We start from the raw sequence: 7,367 nt of genomic DNA, 5'->3' as shown, positions 1-7,367 counted from the left end.
AGAAGTAAAAGCAGCACGACCCAAACACTGGGCTATCACTGCTACGGCCTGGCTTTGGATTTGACCCAAGGTTGATGCAGCCATAATGCAGAATACTAACCCCAGTAGGATCACAGGAAGCTTTTGGATGCCTGCTGGGGGCATTTTCCTTTCTCAGGCTTCACCTGACAGTCTGACGTGAGGCTAGAAAGCCTGGGAAGGTGATGGAGAGCAGAGAGAGCCAGAGCAGCTGTTGGGGAAAGCTGGTGCCCTTGGCAGAGTGTTCCTACTGTCCCTTGCTGTGCGAGGTCAGTGTTGAGAACCTGGGGAATCCTCTCCTCGCCCACACCCAACCTGCAGCCCCTCCCTTAGCCTGGGGTAGTAACTCTGGCCTGCTCCCTGCCAGCCACTCAGCCTGTTTCCCTCACCTCTGTTGTTCTCCTGCCCAGAGGGGTCAGGGGAAGGACAAGAGGAAACACCTTTCAGTAGCCAGCAAGGGGCTTCAGCTCACGATGTTGGTGCTCTGAGTACCAGGCTCTGGCCAACTGAGCTCTCCAGCCTGCACAGAAGCACCTCCCAAGGGGCCTTTTTGGAAATGAGCCAAAGGCAGCTGCAGGGCCCCTGGCCACTGGATGAGATTTCCTCTCCTCCCCCACCAGCCTGGCCTCCCCTTTCAGCCTCTGTCACCCATCCCCCACTGCTCTGAGCCCAGTTAGAGGTTCCTCAGCCCCGGATGCCCCTTGCCAGCTGTGCTGGGTCCCTGAAGTGTGTCCCTCAGATCCTGTCTCTCCCACCCCCCCAATGCCTTGATACCCTTGTCCCCTCAGACCCTGCCTACACTCCCACTGACCTTTTCTCCTCCCCCCTCAGCCACAAGCCCTGGCTGGGTTCCCCCTCACACCTGCTAAAACCCAGGCACTGCTGGGAATGGGACCTGGGCTCTTCTGTTTCTCAGACATGCGCTTTAACCTGCTATTCCACAGACTGTCAACAACCAGGGGCTCAGCGCTCACTGGTGGCCAGCACCTCCCTCACAACTTCCTTCATTCTTTCCCTGTCCAGTGTGGAACAGCTCAGTTTCCGTAGACTAACTCCGAGCCCACCTACGATATCATCTACACATTCTCTGTGGGCTCTGCCTCTCCTAGTCGAACCCTCCATTGTGCTAAATACCAGGGTCTTGATTTTTCTTTCCTCCATTCTGCAGAGATACTCAGGTACCTGTAACTTCCATTGCATAACCTTCTGCAGTAGGTTCTCTTTCAGTTGCTTCTTTCTGTAGAATTCCTCATTGGTGAGCTTCAGCATCCATCCGATTATCAGCATCTTTCCATAACAGCTCCTCTCGAACACCAATATCCTTCTCTTCTCTTCTCCATGTCTCACATCCATACAACATGCTGTTGAATACACACGTTTTCAAGACACTCAGCTTTGTTCCTAAGATAATCGCTTTGTTTTTTTCAGTTCTTATCCATTGTCTTCAAACTTGCAGTTGCTTTCACTATTCAAGTCGCTATTTCATTCTTACAGTCTAGAGCATATATGATGTTACTTCCCAGATATGTGATATTCTGTACTTCGATCCCATCTACGCTGATCTCCCTTCCAATTTTCCTATCTACATGTATCATTTTTTGTATAACGATGTTCATAATCAGTCTGTACCACTTCCCTTCCTCGTTGAGCACCTGTACCATCCTCGTTAGCTTCTCTTCATCATCTTCAAAGAGAACTATATCATCCACGAACCTCAGCTTGTAGATTATCATCCCGTGCAGCTATTCCTTCTACTTTGTCTATGATCTTGTCCATCGTTCTCTCTAGGTGCATGATGAAGATACTTGTTATAAACCAAATTCCCATCCCTCCACACATTCTTACCACTGCCTTCTCATTGTTGTTGATACCTATCAACAACCGATCAGTCTGCTATCCACTCCCTGTCACTCCAACAGCGCCCAAGTCACTTTCTGATCTATCCTGTCAAAAGCCTTTTGAAAATCAACAAAGAGACTGTAGATGTTTTGTGCTTTCATTGAGCTTTCTCTGCTGTCAGTCTTAGTGTCAATATCCGCTCTATGGTACTTCTATCTTTCCTGAATCCCACTTGCGTGTCCATTAGATGTTGTTCTATCTGTGATCTCAGTCTCTCTGTCAGTAGAACCATCAGCACCTTGCCTAGATCACTGGTGAGGACAATCATTCTGTGGTTCTTGCACTCCAGTGCATTTCCTCTCTTGCGTATTGTCACTAGCGTCAATGTTGTCCATTCCTTAGGTGCCCTCCTTTCTTTTCATGTTATGTTACCTTGTGGGTGTATTTCCTGACATACTTTCTCTGCCATTTTTGAGCATCTCTCCCATGATCTTACCATTTTCAGGACTTTTGTTCTTCTTTAGTTGTCTCACTGCTCTTTCTACTTCCTCCTTTGAAATATTGCACGAAGCTCTGCTATCTGCCCACACCTGAGTCCCTGCCAGCCCCAACACCTGGGCCTGCCCAGCTTTGCTAGTGTTTGGATCTTGTAAAGCACTGCAGCAAGCTCAACGTATGCTGGGTGGAATCACACAGCTCAGGCAGCTCTGTGAAGGAGTGAGCTCAGCAGCATCAGCCCCGTTCCCAGGTTTTGAATCTCACTGCAGGCGGGAGGGAGTGTGGAGAAGTTCTTGGCAAGGTGAAGTCATGTGTGGGGAGCTCTCTGGTTTTGCTTTTGTTTTAAATTGTGAGAAGCGACGACTGCTTCTCCTCCACAGCTGGGTTTGTTTTGCAAGCCTGAGTGCTGCTCAGGGCACAAGAAGTCTCGAGTTGAACTCTGTGATGCTCCCCTCAAACAGTGTGTTTGCTGCTCTCCCTGCCTTCGTGGTCCCTTTCTTTTTCTCCCACACTGTGTGGTTTGGGAACTGTCCCAAGTATGAAGTTTCTTTCTTTCCTCAGGGCTGTGAAGAGAGCTTGGAAATGACCTTTGAAAGGTGAACGGAGGCACAGTACTTCTCAGAGCACGGGCTGTGAGTTCAAGCCTGGTTCTGGAGCATGGTCAGTACCTTCCCTTCTGCTGTGGCTGGTTGGTCTAGGGGTATGATTTTCCCTTTGAGGGTGGGGAGAGGTCCTGGATTCAAGTCCCCGACAAGCCCTTCTTCTGCCTCTGTCCTTTGCAGACTGTTGGGGGGCTTGTGTCCTTGTGCACATTTTTTCCTCTGTTCCTTTTCTGAGTGTGATGGAGCAGCCCGTCGCCACTCGGTGGCTCCGCTGAGGCATTAGCTGTGTCAAGATGAGGCCCTGCCAGTGACTGCCCACCTCCTGCTCACTGGGGCAGCACCTCTTGCTGGGAGAAGCTGCGACTGTCCAGCTGCTGACTCAGCCTTTGTCTGGATAACTTGGCTTTTCCTTCCTTCTGAGCAACAGTCCTGCAGTTCCCTGTCACTCCCACAGCGACCCATGGAGCACTCGTGTTCTCCGCCACAGGCCCCAGCTCAGCCACAGCCTCAGTGGCTGCTGGTGGAACCCAGGTGCCCCCTCCCTCCGGTTCCAGCCCGGCTGGGACCCTCCACCCAGCAGCTCTGAGCTTTCCCGTCCCAGGTCTCGGTGCTCTTTCCTGGACTGCATCCCACACCTCCCTCTTCATTTGGCTTCACTGGCTATGACCCCTCAGCCATACAAGTGACTGCCTTTCCCAGCAGCCTCTGTGTGACCAGCTTCCGTCCCTACTTACAGATCCATCTGCTCCTGCTGGCAATGAATCTCTCCTCCCTGCCTCTTCCTCCAGGTACGGCCTTGGCCGTGGTTGGGCCCAGTTGCCCACCTCACAAGCCTGTGTTGGGCAGATGCCCTGGCACAGTTACCTTTTGGTTTCATTCATTCTGAGGACTGTAACTTGTTCTGGTCTCCGAATGTGTTTTGTGGCTCTGACTGTTCAGTTCTTGATCTAGGATCTTTCCTGTGGCCAATCTGAGCAGCCGGGGACATGTCAGGCTGCAGTTCCAGGTAAGAAACCCCTCTTCCTCCAGACTCTGGCCTCTCTGGGAGCCCCAAGGTAAACTGGTAAATGAGCCTTTTGGGGCAGAAGTCACTCCATGGACCTCTCATCCTTAAGGCCAGTTTCTAACCCCTGGCTGTGGGGCTGGTGTTAGCCTGGCTCACTCATGTCTTGCTTTGGGGGCTTTGGGCCAATGCATGGGGCTCTGCAGCTGGGAACTGTCAGTGACTTTTCTGTGGTGTGTTGGTCCTTTCTGCAGTCCCCACTGTGGTAGGGCATTGCCTGATCCTGGGCTGGGTTCTTTTCTGGGGCTTCCCGCAGCTCTGCCCCCTGCCGGTTGAATGTTTCCTGGTCAGAGGCACAGGCGCCTTCCTGTGCCTGGGGTGGGCCCTGATGCTGCTGGGTGAGCGTGATGAAGCCAAAGTGCTGTGAGCTCCATCTGAACCAAGTGGCCTTTGTGTGTTAGATTCCTGAGCCCCCTGGCTTTGGGCCTGGTTCTCCTGCCCAGCACAGGCCACTGTGAGCAGGGCCCTGCATATCTGTGATGTATAGTACCCTTGTGTGTTCAATGGGAACAGAACCCTGAGCTTTGCAGGCTGGGGACTGATCTCAGCTGAAGGATCGGTTTGCTCAGTGCTGGTACATTTGCAGAGGAAAATGGTAAGTGTTTAAATCTATTTCAAACATCCAGGAAAATCCCCAAATGTACTGGAGATGAAAATATATTTCCCTTAAGACAACCATCTGTGAAGGAGCACCTGGGACTTCTTCAGCTGCAGTCAAATGCTCCACCACTAAGCTGTACTCTTCACCAGTGGTAAATGCTGTAGAGGCAACTGTACCTTTCTCAGAAGGAATGCGTGTATGCCAGTATCAATAGCTAATCTCCAAGGAGTCACAGGTGACCAGAAATTGTTTATCTGCAGGTCCCATGGGGAGGGAAGCAGACAGGAGAGTTTGACAGAGGGTGTGTGAGAAAGGGAGTGATGGGGTCAGGTTAATGCCTTTGGCTCTTTCATGTCTTTTTTAGAGCCTCTGGAGGCCAGTTTGGCATGTAGAAAATAATGCCAGGAATGGGATTTGAACCCATGCCTCCTCGGGGAGACCAGAACACCCAGGGGAGAGAAAGACAGTCCCTTGAGTCTGGCGCTTTAGACCACTCGACCATCCTGACACAGCTGTAAGTGGTGCTCTCCCCACACTAGTTTTGCTTTATACTTTATGAGTCAGGCAGGCTCGACTCTTTCTGTACTCATCTGGAGCACAACTCTTCCAACACCAGTGAGCCATTCTCCAGCACAGCTGGCTTTCATACTTAATAACCCCCATATGACCTAATGCTTGGAGGTACTTTGTCCTTAGCTGAAAAGTAATGGATGAAGAAGGAACTGCCTGTGAAAAAACAGATCAACAGAGCCAGACGTGTGCCACGAAGCCTCTTGCTACAGGACAAGCCCAAGAAACCAGCAGAACACCACTAGCCATCACCTACAGTCCGTCCTCAGCTAAAACCTCTACAGCGCATCATCAGGGATTTACAACCCATCCTGGACAATGATCCCCCACTTTCACACGCCTTGGGAGGCAGACCAGTCCTTGCCCACAGACAACCTGCCAACCTGAAACAAATCCTAACCAGCAACTATACACCGCACCACAGTCACTCTAACTCAGGGACCCTTCCATGCAACAAACCTCGTTGCCAGCTCTGTCCACATATCTACACCAGCAACACCATTACAGGACCTAACCAGATCAGACACACCATCGTGGGTTCATTCAGCTGCACATCTACCAATATAATTTATGCCATCATGTGCCAGCAATGCCCCTCTGCTATATACATCGGACAAACTGGACAGTCTCTACGTAAAAGAATAAATGCACACAAATCAGAGATCAGAAATGGCAATATACAAAAACCCGTAGGAGAGCACTTCAATCTCCCAGGCCACACGGTAGCAGACTTAAAAATAGCTATCCTACAGTAAAAAAATTTCAAGACCAGACTCCAAAGAGAAATTCCTGAGCTACAATTCATCTGCAAATTCAACACCCTCAGCTCAGGATGAAACAAAGACTGTGAATGGCTGGCTAAATACAAAAGCAGCTTCCCCTCCCTTGGTGTTCACACCTCCAGATCAACTGCTGGTAGTAAGCCTCATCCTTCCTGACTGAGCTAAGCTTGTTATCCCCAGCCTTGCTCAGGCTTATTTATACCTGGCCCTGCAGATTTCCATGACCAGCATCTGATGAAGTGAGTCTGTGCTCACGAAAGCTCACGCTCAAAACTTTTCTGTTAGTCTATAAGGTGCCACAGGACCCTTCGTTGCAGTTACAGATCCAGACTAACACGGCTACCCCTCTGATACTTAGCTTTTTTAGATAGCTCCTAACCTGTTCTTTCCCCACCAAAGGCTGTCCACCTTCATCCCACAATGCATCACTCATTGCATTTGTCCAGGAGCTGTCCTTGTCCGTGAAGAGAGGAGCAAAGAAAGCATTAAGTACTTCAGCTTTCCCTACATCATCTGTCACTGGGTTACCTTCCTCATTCAGTAGAGGCCCCACACCCTCTCTGATCACCTTCTTCTTGCTAACATGACTGTAGAAACTTTTCTTGTTATCCTTCACATTCCTTGCGAGTCACAATTCCAGTTGCGCTTTCGCCTTCCTGATAAATGTCCTATATTCTCAAGCTATACCTTTATGTCCCTCCCAAGACATCTGTCCAAGATTCCACTTTTTGTAAGCTCCCTTTTTGTGCCAAAGTTTTCCAAGGATTTCCCCAGTAAGCCAGTCTGGTCTCCTGCCATATTTACCTCTCTTGCTGTGCATCAGGACGGTTTCTTTCTGCGCCTTCAATAGAGCTCCTTTAAAATACTGCCAGTTTCCCTGGACTCCTTTTCCCTTCATGGTAGCACCCCAGGGGATTCTGCCCATCCGGTTCTTGAGGGAGTCAAAGTCTGCTTTTCTGAAGTCCGAGGAGTATAATTTACTGCACTCTTTCCTTCCGTATTAGTACAGTAAAAGCTCTACTATGCTTCACCCCCAGGGCACCAGGGTGCCAAATAATCAAATGTGCCAGACAGAGAAGTTACCTACCCTGATGTAAACCCAGCCACAGCTGAGCGGTGGGCTTATGTCTTTCTGTAGGTTTTCTCCTACTTCTTTATCTTAACTCATGAGGCTCCAAGCAGATGGGAGAGCTGTCCCACACACGCAGAAAATCTGTCTCCCTGAGTGATGGAGATGAACCATCAACACTTGCCAGAGCCACTGCATATAAAGCTGGCAAACCCCTCCCACAGCTGAAATCTGGTGACAAAGGGAAACTGACAGTTGATACTGATATGAGGAGTTTTGTGTCTCATTTCTATAAAAAAGTGCTCATTCATGGTCTACCATATGG

This window comes from Carettochelys insculpta, chromosome 7 (assembly GCF_033958435.1).
Source record: "Carettochelys insculpta isolate YL-2023 chromosome 7, ASM3395843v1, whole genome shotgun sequence".
Classification (NCBI taxonomy): domain Eukaryota; kingdom Metazoa; phylum Chordata; order Testudines; family Carettochelyidae; genus Carettochelys; species Carettochelys insculpta.
Note: the sequence above shows the minus strand (reverse complement) of the source record.